Source organism: Carcharodon carcharias, assembly GCF_017639515.1.
Source record: "Carcharodon carcharias isolate sCarCar2 chromosome 39 unlocalized genomic scaffold, sCarCar2.pri SUPER_39_unloc_8, whole genome shotgun sequence".
NCBI classification, from domain to species: Eukaryota; Metazoa; Chordata; class Chondrichthyes; order Lamniformes; family Lamnidae; genus Carcharodon; species Carcharodon carcharias.
In genome coordinates this window covers 436,559-450,829 of record NW_024470847.1, presented here as the reverse complement: position 1 = coordinate 450,829, position 14,271 = coordinate 436,559, and positions in this window count along the sequence as shown.

Below are 14,271 nucleotides of genomic sequence, written 5' to 3'. Positions count from 1 at the left end.
TCCGAGTGTGGTCTAATCGAGGGATAAGGAGACCAGAACTGTGCACGGTGCTCCGAGTGTGGTCTAACCGAGGAGATACGGAGACCGGAACTGTGCACGGTGCTCCGAGTGTGGTCTAACCGAGTGATACGGAGACCGGAACTGTGCACGGTGCTCTGAGTGTAGTCTAACTAAGGGATACGGAGACCGAAACTGTGCACGGTGCTCCAAGTATAGTCTAACCAAGGATATAGAGACCGGAACTGTGCACGGTGCTCCGGGTGTGGTCTAACCGAGGGATACGGAGACCAAAACTGTGCACGGTGCTCCGAGTATGGTCTAACCGAGAGATAGGGAGACCGGAACTGTGCACGGTGCTCCGAGTATGGTCTAACCGAGGGATAGGGAGACCGGAATGTGCACGGTGCTCCTAGTGTGGTCTAACCGAGGGATAGGGAGACTGGAACTGTGCACGGTGCTCCGAGTGTGGTCTAACCGAGGGATACGGAGACCGGAACTGTGCACGGTGCTCCGAGTGTGGTCTAACTGAGGGATACGGAGACTGGAACTGTGCACGGTGCTCCAAGTGTAGTCTAACCAAGGATATAGAGACTGGAACTGTGCACGGTGCTCCGAGTGTGGTCTAACCGAGGGATACGGAGACCAGGACTGTGCACGGTGCTCCGAGTGTGGTCTAACCGAGGGATACGGAGACCGGAACTGTGCACGGTGCTGCGAGTGTAGTCTAACTGAGTATATAGAGACCGGAACTGTGCACGGTGCTCCGAGTATGGTCTAACGAGGGACACTGAGACCGGAACTGCACACGGTGCTCCGAGTGTGGTCTAACCGAGGGGGATACGGAGACCGGAACTGTGCACGGTGCTCTGAGTGTGATCTAACCGAGAGATACAGTGACCGGGACTGTGCACGGTGCTCCGAGTGTGGTCTAACCGAGGGATAGGGAGACTGGAAATGTGCACGGTGCTCTGAGTGTGGTCAAATTGAGGGATACGGAGACCGGAACTGTGCACGGTGCACCGAGTGTGGTCTAACCGCGGATATAGAGATCGGAACTGTGCACGGTGCTTCCAGTGTGGTCTAACCAAGGGATACGGAGACCGGAACTGTGCACGGTGCTCCGAGTGTGGTCTAATTGAGGGATACGGAGACCGGAACTATGCACGGTGCTCCGAGCGTGGTCTAACCGAGGGATATGCAGACCGGAACTGTGCACGGTGCTCCAAGTGTAGTCTAACCAAGGATATAGAGACCGGAACTGTGTACGGTGCTCCGAGTGTGGTCTAACCGAGGGATACGGAGACCGAAACTGTGCACGGTGCTCCGAGTGTGGTCTAACCGAGGGGATACGGAGACCGGAACTGTGCACGGTGCTCCGAGTGTGGTCTAACCGAGGGATAGGGAGACCGGAACTGTGCACGGTGCTCCGAGTGTGGTCTAACCGAGGGATACGGAGACCGAAACTGTGCACGGTGCTCCGAGTGTGGTCTAACCGAGGGATACGGAGACCGGAACTGTGCACGGTGCTCCGAGTGTGGTCTAACCGAGGGATATGGAGACCGGAACTGTGCACGGTGCTCCCAGTGTGGTCTAACCGAGGGATACGGAGACCGGAACTGTGCACGGTGCTCCAAGTGTGGTCTTACCGAGGGATAGGGAGACCGGAACTATGCACAGTGCTCCGAGTGTGGTCTAATCGAGGGATAAGGAGACCAGAACTGTGCACGGTGCTCCGAGTGTGGTCTAACCGAGGAGATACGGAGACCGGAACTGTGCACGGTGCTCCGAGTGTGGTCTAACCGAGTGATACGGAGACCGGAACTGTGCACGGTGCTCCGAGTGTAGTCTAACTAAGGGATACGGAGACCGAAACTGTGCACGGTGCTCCAAGTATAGTCTAACCAAGGATATAGAGACCGGAACTGTGCACGGTGCTCCGGGTGTGGTCTAACCGAGGGATACGGAGACCAAAACTGTGCACGGTGCTCCGAGTATGGTCTAACCGAGAGATAGGGAGACCGGAACTGTGCACGGTGCTCCGAGTATGGTCTAACCGAGGGATAGGGAGACCGGAATGTGCACGGTGCTCCGAGTGTGGTCTAACCGAGGGATAGGGAGACTGGAACTGTGCACGGTGCTCCGAGTGTGGTCTAACCGAGGGATACGGAGACCGGAACTGTGCACGGTGCTCCGAGTGTGGTCTAACTGAGGGATACGGAGACTGGAACTGTGCACGGTGCTCCAAGTGTAGTCTAACCAAGGATATAGAGACTGGAACTGTGCACGGTGCTCCGAGTGTGGTCTAACCGAGGGATACGGAGACCAGGACTGTGCACGGTGCTCCGAGTGTGGTCTAACCGAGGGATACGGAGACCGGAACTGTGCACGGTGCTGCGAGTGTAGTCTAACTGAGTATATAGAGACCGGAACTGTGCACGGTGCTCCGAGTATGGTCTAACGGAGGGACACTGAGACCGGAACTGCGCACGGTGCTCCGAGTGTGGTCTAACCGAGGGGGATACGGAGACCGGAACTGTGCACGGTGCTCTGAGTGTGGTCTAACCGAGAGATACAGTGACCGGGACTGTGCACGGTGCTCCGAGTGTGGTCTAACCGAGGGATAGGGAGACTGGAAATGTGCACGGTGCTCTGAGTGTGGTCAAATTGAGGGATACGGAGACCGGAACTGTGCACGGTGCACCGAGTGTGGTCTAACCGCGGATATAGAGATCGGAACTGTGCACGGTGCTTCCAGTGTGGTCTAACCAAGGGATACGGAGACCGGAACTGTGCACGGTGCTCCGAGTGTGGTCTAATTGAGGGATACGGAGACCGGAACTATGCACGGTGCTCCGAGCGTGATCTAACCGAGGGATATGCAGACCGGAACTGTGCACGGTGCTCCAAGTGTAGTCTAACCAAGGATATAGAGACCGGAACTGTGTACGGTGCTCCGAGTGTGGTCTAATCGAGGGATAAGGAGACCAGAACTGTGCACGGTGCTCCGAGTGTGGTCTAACCGAGGGGATACGGAGACCGGAACTGTGCACGGTGCTCCGAGTGAGGTCTAACCGAGGGATAGGGAGACCGGAACTGTGCACGGTGCTCCGAGTGTGGTCTAACCGAGGGATAGGGAGACCGGAAATGTGCACGGTGCTCTGAGTGTGGTCAAATTGAGGGATACGGAGACCGGAACTGTGCACGGTGCTCCAAGTGTAGTCTAACCAAGGATATAGAGACTGGAACTGTGCACGGTGCTCCGAGTGTGGTCTAACCAAGGGGGATACGGAGACCGGAACTGTGCACGCTGTTCCCAGTGTGATCTAACCGAAGGATACGGAGACCGGAACTGTGCACGGTGCTCCGAGTGTGGTCTAACCGAGGGATACGGAGACCAGAACCGTGCACGGTGCTCCGAGTGTGGTATAACCGAGGGATAGGGAGACCGGAACTGTGCACGCTGCTCCAAGTGTAGTCTAACCAAGGATATAGAGACCGGAACTGTGCATGGTGCTCCGAGTGTGGTCTAACCGAGGGATACGGAGACCGGAACTGTGCACGGTGCTCCGAGTGTTGTCTAACCGAGAGATAGGGAGACCGGAACTGTGCACGGTGCTCCGAGTGTGGTCTAACTGAGGGATACGGAGACCGGAACTGTGCACGGTGCTCCGAGTGTGGTCTAACCGAGGAGATATGCAGACCGGAACTGTGCACGGTGCTCCCAGTGTGGTCTAACCGAGGGATATGCAGACCGGAACTGTGCACGGTGCTCCCAGTGTGGTCTAACCGAGGGGATACAGAGACCGGAACTGTGCACGGTGCTCCCAGTGTGGTCCAACCGAGGGATACGGAGACCGGAACTGTGCACGGTGCTCCCAGTGTGGTCTAACCGAGGGATACGGAGACCGGAACTGTGCACGGTGCTGCGAGTGTAGTCTAACTGAGTATATAGAGACCGGAACTGTGCACGGTGCTCCGAGTGGTCTAACTGATGGATACGGAGACCGAAACTGTGCACGGTGCTCTGAGTATGGTCTAACCGAGGGACACTGAGACCGGAACTGCGCACGGTGCTCCGAGTGTGGTCTAACCGAGGGGGATACGGAGACCGGAACTGTGCACGGTGCTCTGAGTGTGGTCTAACCGAGAGATACAGTGACCGGGACTGTGCACGGTGCTCCGAGTGTGGTCTAACCGAGGGATAGGGAGACTGGAAATGTGCACGGTGCTCTGAGTGTGGTCAAATTGAGGGATACGGAGACCGGAACTGTGCACGGTGCACCGAGTGTGGTCTAACCGCGGATATAGAGATCGGAACTGTGCACGGTGCTTCCAGTGTGGTCTAACCAAGGGATACGGAGACCGGAACTGTGCACGGTGCTCCGAGTGTGGTCTAATTGAGGGATACGGAGACCGGAACTATGCACGGTGCTCCGAGCGTGGTCTAACCGAGGGATATGCAGACCGGAACTGTGCACGGTGCTCCAAGTGTAGTCTAACCAAGGATATAGAGACCGGAACTGTGTACGGTGCTCCGAGTGTGGTCTAACCGAGGGATACGGAGACCGTAACTGTGCACGGTGCTCCGAGTATGGTCTAACCGAGAGATAGGGAGACCGGAACTGTGCACGGTGCTCCGAGTGTGGTCTAACCGAGGGGGATATGGAGACCGGAACTGTGCACGGTGCTCCGAGTGTGGTCTAACCGAGGGATACAGAGACCGGAACTGTGCACGGTGCTCCGAGTGTGGTCTAACCGAGGGATAGGGAGACCGGAAATGTGCACGGTGCTCTGAGTGTGGTCAAATTGAGGGATACGGAGACCGGAACTGTGCACGGTGCACCGAGTGTGGTCTAATTGAGGGATATGCAGACCGGAACTGTGCACGGTGCTCCAAGTGTAGTCTAACCAAGGATATAGAGACCGGAACTGTGCATGGTGCTCCGAGTGTGCTCTGACCGAGGGATACGGAGACCGAAACTGTGCACGGTGCTCCGAGTATGGTCTAACCGAGAGATAGGGAGACGGGAACTGTGCACGGTGCTCCGAGTGTGGTCTAACCAAGGGATAGGGAGACCGGAACTGTGCACGGTGCTCCGAGTGTGGTCTAACCGAGGGATACGGAGACCGGAACTGTGCACGGTGCTCCGAGTGTGGTCTAACTGAGGGATACGGAGACCGGAACTGTGCACGGTGCTCCAAGTGTAGTCTAACCAAGGATATAGAGACTGGCACTGTGCACAGTGCTCCGAGTGTGGTCTAACCAAGGGGGATACGGAGACCGGAACTGTGCACGCTGCTCCCGTTGTGGTCTATCCGAGGGATACGGAGACCGGAACTGTGCACGGTGCTCCGAGTGTGGTCTAACCGAGGGATAGGGAGACCGGAACCGTGCACGGTGCTCTGAGTGTGGTGTAACCGAGGGATACGGAGACCGGAACTGTGCATGGTGCTCCGAGTGTGGTCTAACCGAGGGATACGGAGACCGGAATTGTGCATGGTGCTCCGAATGTGGTCTAACCGAGTGATACGGAGACCAGAACTGTGCACGGTGCTCCGAGTGTGGTCTAACTGAGGGATACGGAGACCGAACTGTGCACGGTGCTCCAAGTGTAGTCTAACCAAGGATATAGAGACTGGAACTGTGCACGGTGCTCCGAGTGTGGTCTAACCGAGGGATACGGAGACCAGGAACTGTGCACGGTGCTCCGAGTGTGGTCTAACCTAGGGGGATAGGAGACCGGAACTGTGCACGGTGCTCCGAGTGTGGTCTAACCGAGGGATACGGAGACCGGAACTGTGCACGGTGCTCCGAGTGTGGTCTAACCGAGGGATACGGAGACCGGAACTGTGCACGGTGCTCTGAGTGTGGTCTAACCGAGGGATACGGAGACCGGAACTGTGCACGGCTGCTCCGAGTGTGGTCTAACCGAGGGGATACTGAGACCGGAACTGTGCACGGTGCTCTGAGTGTGGTCTAACCTGAGGGATACGGAGACCGGAACTGTGCACGGTGCTCCGAGTGTGGTCTAATTGAGGGATACGGAGACCGGAACTATGCACGGTGCTCCGAGCGTGGTCTAACCGAGGGATATGCAGACCGGAACTGTGCACGGTGCTCCAAGTGTAGTCTAACCAAGGATATAGAGACCGGAACTGTGTACGGTGCTCCGAGTGTGGTCTAACCGAGGGATACGGAGACCGAAACTGTGCACGGTGCTCCGAGTATGGTCTAACCGAGAGATAGGGAGACCGGAACTGTGCACGGTGCTCCGAGTGTGGTCTAACCGAGGGGGATATGGAGACCGGAACTGTGCACGGTGCTCCGAGTGTGGTCTAACCGAGGGATACAGAGACCGGAACTGTGCACGGTGCTCCGAGTGTGGTCTAACCGAGGGATAGGGAGACCGGAAATGTGCACGGTGCTCTGAGTGTGGTCAAATTGAGGGATACGGAGACCGGAACTGTGCACGGTGCACCGAGTGTGGTCTAATTGAGGGATATGCAGACCGGAACTGTGCACGGTGCTCCAAGTGTAGTCTAACCAAGGATATAGAGACCGGAACTGTGCATGGTGCTCCGAGTGTGCTCTGACCGAGGGATACGGAGACCGAAACTGTGCACGGTGCTCCGAGTATGGTCTAACCGAGAGATAGGGAGACGGGAACTGTGCACGGTGCTCCGAGTGTGGTCTAACCAAGGGATAGGGAGACCGGAACTGTGCACGGTGCTCCGAGTGTGGTCTAACCGAGGGATACGGAGACCGGAACTGTGCACGGTGCTCCGAGTGTGGTCTAACTGAGGGATACGGAGACCGGAACTGTGCACGGTGCTCCAAGTGTAGTCTAACCAAGGATATAGAGACTGGCACTGTGCACAGTGCTCCGAGTGTGGTCTAACCAAGGGGGATACGGAGACCGGAACTGTGCACGCTGCTCCCGTTGTGGTCTATCCGAGGGATACGGAGACCGGAACTGTGCACGGTGCTCCGAGTGTGGTCTAACCGAGGGATAGGGAGACCGGAACCGTGCACGGTGCTCTGAGTGTGGTATAACCGAGGGATAGGGAGACCGGAACTGTGCATGGTGCTCCGAGTGCGGTCTAACCGAGGGATACGGAGACCGGAATTGTGCATGGTGCTCCGAATGTGGTCTAACCGAGTGATACGGAGACCAGAACTGGGCACGGTGCTCCGAGTGTGGTCTAACTGAGGGATACGGAGACCGGAACAGTGCACGGTGCTTCAAGTGTAGTCTAACCAAGGATATAGAGACTGGAACTGTGCACGGTGCTCCGAGTGTGGTCTAACCGAGGGGGATACGGAGACCGGAACTGTGCACGGTGCTCTGAGTGTGGTCTAACCGAGAGATACAGTGACCGGGACTGTGCACGGTGCTCCGAGTGTGGTCTAACCGAGGGATAGGGAGACTGGAAATGTGCACGGTGCTCTGAGTGTGGTCAAATTGAGGGATACGGAGACCGGAACTGTGCACGGTGCACCGAGTGTGGTCTAACCGCGGATATAGAGATCGGAACTGTGCACGGTGCTTCCAGTGTGGTCTAACCAAGGGATACGGAGACCGGAACTGTGCACGGTGCTCCGAGTGTGGTCTAATTGAGGGATACGGAGACCGGAACTATGCACGGTGCTCCGAGCGTGGTCTAACCGAGGGATATGCAGACCGGAACTGTGCACGGTGCTCCAAGTGTAGTCTAACCAAGGATATAGAGACCGGAACTGTGTACGGTGCTCCGAGTGTGGTCTAACCGAGGGATACGGAGACCGAAACTGTGCACGGTGCTCCGAGTATGGTCTAACCGAGAGATAGGGAGACCGGAACTGTGCACGGTGCTCCGAGTGTGGTCTAACCGAGGGATACAGAGACCGGAACTGTGCACGGTGCTCCGAGTGTGGTCTAACCGAGGAATAGGGAGACCGGAAATGTGCACGGTGCTCTGAGTGTGGTCAAATTGAGGGATACGGAGACCGGAACTGTGCACGGTGCTGCGAGTGTAGTCTAACTGAGTATATAGAGACCGGAACTGTGCACGGTGCTCCGAGTGGTCTAACTGATGGATACGGAGACCGAAACTGTGCACGGTGCTCCGAGTATGGTCTAACCGACGGACACTGAGACCGGAACTGCGCACGGTGCTCCGAGTGTGGTCTAACCGAGGGGGATACGGAGACCGGAACTGTGCACGGTGCTCTGAGTGTGGTCTAACCGAGAGATACAGTGACCGGGACTGTGCACGGTGCTCCGAGTGTGGTCTAACCGAGGGATAGGGAGACTGGAAATGTGCACGGTGCTCTGAGTGTGGTCAAATTGAGGGATACGGAGACCGGAACTGTGCACGGTGCACCGAGTGTGGTCTAACCGCGGATATAGAGATCGGAACTGTGCACGGTGCTTCCAGTGTGGTCTAACCAAGGGATACGGAGACCGGAACTGTGCACGGTGCTCCGAGTGTGGTCTAATTGAGGGATACGGAGACCGGAACTATGCACGGTGCTCCGAGCGTGGTCTAACCGAGGGATATGCAGACCGGAACTGTGCACGGTGCTCCCATTGTGGTCTAACCGAGGGGGATACAGAGACCGGAACTGTGCACGGTGCTCCCAGTGTGGTCTAACCGAGGGGATACGGAGACCGGAACTGTGCACGGTGCTCCGAGTGTGGTCTTACCAAGGGATAGGGAGACCGGAACTGTGCACGGTGCTCCGAGTGTGGTCTTACCAAGGGATAGGGAGACCGGAACTGTGCACGGTGCTCCGAGTGTGGTCTAATCGAGGGATAAGGAGACCAGAACTGTGCACGGTGCTCCGAGTGTGGTCTAACCGAGGGGATACGGAGACCGGAACTGTGCACGGTGCTCCGAGTGTGGTCTAACCGAGGGATAGGGAGACCGGAAATGTGCACGGTGCTCTGAGTGTGGTCAAATTGAGGGATACGGAGACCGGAACGGTGCACGGTGCACCGAGTGTGGTCTAACCGAGGATATAGAGATCGGAACTGTGCACGGTGCTCCCAGTGTGGTCTAACCAAGGGGGATACGGAGACCGGAACTGTGCACGCTGCTCCCGTTGTGGTCTATCCGAGGGATACGGAGACCGGAACTGTGCACGGTGCTCCGAGTGTGGTCTAACCGAGGGATAGGGAGACCGGAACCGTGCACGGTGCTCTGAGTGTGGTATAACCGAGGGATAGGGAGACCGGAACTGTGCATGGTGCTCCGAGTGTGGTCTAACTGAGGGATACGGAGACCGGAACTGTGCACGGTGCTCCAAGTGTAGTCTAACCAAGGATATAGAGACTGGCACTGTGCACAGTGCTCCGAGTGTGGTCTAACCAAGGGGGATACGGAGACCGGAACTGTGCACGCTGCTCCCGTTGTGGTCTATCCGAGGGATACGGAGACCGGAACTGTGCACGGTGCTCCGAGTGTGGTCTAACCGAGGGATAGGGAGACGGAACCGTGCACGGTGCTCTGAGTGTGGTATAACCGAGGGATAGGGAGACCGGAACTGTGCATGGTGCTCCGAGTGTGGTCTAACCGAGGGATACGGAGACCGGAATTGTGCATGGTGCTCCGAATGTGGTCTAACCGAGTGATACGGAGACCAGAACTGTGCACGGTGCTCCGAGTGTGGTCTAACTGAGGGATACGGAGACCGGAACTGTGCACGGTGCTCCAAGTGTAGTCTAACCAAGGATATAGAGACTGGAACTGTGCACGGTGCTCCGAGTGTGGTCTAACCGAGAGGGGATACGGAGACCGGAACTGTGCACGGTGCTCCGAGTGTGGTCTAACCAAGGGGGATATGGAGACCGGAACTGTGCACGCTGCTCCGAGTGTGGTCTAACCGAGGGGATACGGAGACCGGAACTGTGCACGGTGCTCCCAGTGTGGTCTAACTGAGGGGGATACGGAGACCGGAACTGTGCACGGTGCTCTGAGTGTGGTCTAACCAAGGGGGATACGGAGACCAGAACTGTGCACGCTGCTCCCAGTGTGGTCTAACCGAGGGGGATATGGAGACCGGAACTGTGCACGGTGCTCTGAGTGTGGTCAAATTGAGGGATACGGAGACCGGAACTGTGCACGGTGCTCCGAGTGTGGTCTAATTGAGGGATACGGAGACCGGAACTATGCACGGTGCTCCGAGCGTGGTCTAACCGAGGGATATGCAGACCGGAACTGTGCACGGTGCTCCAAGTGTAGTCTAACCAAGGATATAGAGACCGGAACTGTGTACGGTGCTCCGATTGTGGTCTAACCGAGGGATACGGAGACCGAAACTGTGCACGGTGCTCCGAGTATGGTCTAACCGAGAGATAGGGAGACCGGAACTGTGCACGGTGCTCCGAGTGTGGTCTAACCGAGGGGGATATGGAGACCGGAACTGTGCACGGTGCTCCGAGTGTGGTCTAACCGAGGGATACAGAGACCGGAACTGTGCACGGTGCTCCGAGTGTGGTCTAACCGAGGGATAGGGAGACCGGAAATGTGCACGGTGCTCTGAGTGTGGTCAAATTGAGGGATACGGAGACCGGAACTGTGCACGGTGCTCCGAGTGTGGTCTAATTGAGGGATATGCAGACCGGAACTGTGCACGGTGCTCCAAGTGTAGTCTAACCAAGGATATAGAGACCGGAACTGTGCATGGTGCTCCGAGTGTGCTCTGACCGAGGGATACGGAGACCGAAACTGTGCACGGTGCTCCGAGTATGGTCTAACCGAGAGATAGGGAGACGGGAACTGTGCACGGTGCTCCGAGTGTGGTCTAACCAAGGGATAGGGAGACCGGAACTGTGCACGGTGCTCCGAGTGTGGTCTAACCGAGGGATACGGAGACCGGAACTGTGCACGGTGCTCCGAGTGTGGTCTAACTGAGGGATACGGAGACCGGAACTGTGCACGGTGCTCCAAGTGTAGTCTAACCAAGGATATAGAGACTGGCACTGTGCACAGTGCTCCGAGTGTGGTCTAACCAAGGGGGATACGGAGACCGGAACTGTGCACGCTGCTCCCGTTGTGGTCTATCCGAGGGATACGGAGACCGGAACTGTGCACGGTGCTCCGAGTGTGGTCTAACCGAGGGATAGGGAGACCGGAACCGTGCACGGTGCTCTGAGTGTGGTATAACCGAGGGATAGGGAGACCGGAACTGTGCATGGTGCTCCGAGTGTGGTCTAACCGAGGGATACGGAGACCGGAATTGTGCATGGTGCTCCGAATGTGGTCTAACCGAGTGATACAGGAGACCAGAACTGTGCACGGTGCTCCGAGTGTGGTCTAACTGAGGGATACGGAGACCGGAACTGTGCACGGTGCTCCAAGTGTAGTCTAACCAAGGATATAGAGACTGGAACTGTGCACGGTGCTCCGAGTGTGGTCTAACCGAGAGGGATACGGAGACCGGAACTGTGCACGGTGCTCTGAGTGTGGTCTAACCGAGAGATACAGTGACCGGAACTGTGCACGGTGCTCCGAGTGTGGTCTAACTGAGGGGGATACGGAGACCGGAACTGTGCACGGTGCTCCGAGTGTGGTCAAATTGAGGGATACGGAGACCGGAACTGTGCACGGTGCACCGAGTGTGGTCTAACCGCGGATATAGAGATCGGAACTGTGCACGGTGCTTCCAGTGTGGTCTAACCAAGGGATACGGAGACCGGAACTGTGCACGGTGCTCCGAGTGTGGTCTAATTGAGGGATACGGAGACCGGAACTATGCACGGTGCTCCGAGCGTGGTCTAACCGAGGGATATGCAGACCGGAACTGTGCACGGTGCTCCAAGTGTAGTCTAACCAAGGATATAGAGACCGGAACTGTGTACGGTGCTCCGAGTGTGGTCTAACCGAGGGATACGGAGACCGAAACTGTGCACGGTGCTCCGAGTATGGTCTAACCGAGAGATAGGGAGACCGGAACTGTGCACGGTGCTCCGAGTGTGGTCTAACCGAGGGATACAGAGACCGGAACTGTGCACGGTGCTCCGAGTGTGGTCTAACCGAGGAATAGGGAGACCGGAAATGTGCACGGTGCTCTGAGTGTGGTCAAATTGAGGGATACGGAGACCGGAACTGTGCACGGTGCTGCGAGTGTAGTCTAACAGAGTATATAGAGACCGGAACTGTGCACGGTGCTCCGAGTGGTCTAACTGATGGATACGGAGACCGAAACTGTGCACGGTGCTCCGAGTATGGTCTAACCGACGGACATTGAGACCGGAACTGCGCACGGTGCTCCGAGTGTGGTCTAACCGAGGGGGATACGGAGACCGGAACTGTGCACGGTGCTCTGAGTGTGGTCTAACCGAGAGATACAGAGACCGGACTGTGCACGGTGCTCCGAGTGTGGTCTAACCGAGGGATAGGGAGACTGGAAATGTGCACGGTGCTCTGAGTGTGGTCAAATTGAGGGATACGGAGACCGGAACTGTGCACGGTGCACCGAGTGTGGTCTAACCGCGGATATAGAGATCGGAACTGTGCACGGTGCTCCAGTGTGGTCTAACCAAGGGATACGGAGACCGGAACTGTGCACGGTGCTCCGAGTGTGGTCTAATTGAGGGATACGGAGACCGGAACTATGCACGGTGCTCCGAGCGTGGTCTAACCGAGGGATATGCAGACCGGAACTGTGCACGGTGCTCCCATTGTGGTCTAACCGAGGGGGATACAGAGACCGGAACTGTGCACGGTGCTCCCAGTGTGGTCTAACCGAGGGATACGGAGACCGGAACTGTGCACGGTGCTCCGAGTGTGGTCTTACCAAGGGATAGGGAGACCGGAACTGTGCACGGTGCTCCGAGTGTGGTCTTACCAAGGGATAGGGAGACCGGAACTGTGCACGGTGCTCCGAGTGTGGTCTAATCGAGGGATAAGGAGACCAGAACTGTGCACGGTGCTCCGAGTGTGGTCTAACCGAGGGATACGGAGACCGGAACTGTGCACGGTGCTCCGAGTGTGGTCTAACCGAGGGATAGGGAGACCGGAAATGTGCACGGTGCTCTGAGTGTGGTCAAATTGAGGGATACGGAGACCGGAACTGTGCACGGTGCACCGAGTGTGGTCTAACCGAGGATATAGAGATCGGACTGTGCACGGTGCTCCCAGTGTGGTCTAACCAAGGGGGATACGGAGACCGGAACTGTGCACGCTGCTCCGCGTTGTGGTCTATCCGAGGGATACGGAGACCGGAACTGTGCACGGTGCTCCGAGTGTGGTCTAACCGAGGGATAGGGAGACCGGAACCGTGCACGGTGCTCTGAGTGTGGTATAACCGAGGGATAGGGAGACCGGAACTGTGCATGGTGCTCCGAGTGTGGTCTAACTGAGGGATACGGAGACCGGAACTGTGCACGGTGCTCCAAGTGTAGTCTAACCAAGGATATAGAGACTGGAACTGTGCACGGTGCTCCGAGTGTGGTCTAACCAAGGGGGATATGGAGACCGGAACTGTGCACGCTGCTCCCAGTGTGGTCTAACCGAGGGGGATACGGAGACCGGAACTGTGCACGGTGCTCCCAGTGTGGTCTAACTGAGGGGGATACGGAGACCGGAACTGTGCACGGTGCTCTGAGTGTGGTCTAACCAAGGGGGATACGGAGACCAGAACTGTGCACGCTGCTCCCAGTGTGGTCTAACCGAGGGATATGGAGACTGGAACTGTGCACGGTGCTCCGAGTGTGGTCTAACCGAGGGATATGGAGACCGGAACTGTGCACGGTGCTCCCATTGTGGTCTAACCGAGGGGGATACAGAGACCGGAACTGTGCACGGTGCTCCCAGTGTGGTCTAACCGAGGGATACGGAGACCGGAACTGTGCACGGTGCTCCGAGTGTGGTCTTACCTAGGGATAGGGAGACCGGAACTGTGCACGGTGCTCCGAGTGTGGTCTTACCAAGGGATAGGGAGACCGGAACTGTGCACGGTGCTCCGAGTGTGGTCTAATCGAGGGATAAGGAGACCTGAACTGTGCACGGTGCTCCGAGTGTGGTCTAACCGAGGGGATACGGAGACCGGAACTGTGCACGGTGCTCCGAGTGAGGTCTAACCGAGGATAGGGAGACCGGAACTGTGCACGGTGCTCCGAGTGTGGTCTAACCGAGGGATAGGGGAGACCGGAAATGTGCACGGTGCTCTGAGTGTGGTCAAATTGAGGGATACGGAGACCGGAACTGTGCACGGTGCACCGAGTGTGGTCTAACCGAGGATATAGAGATCGGAACTGTGCACGGTGCTCCCAGTGTGGTCTAACC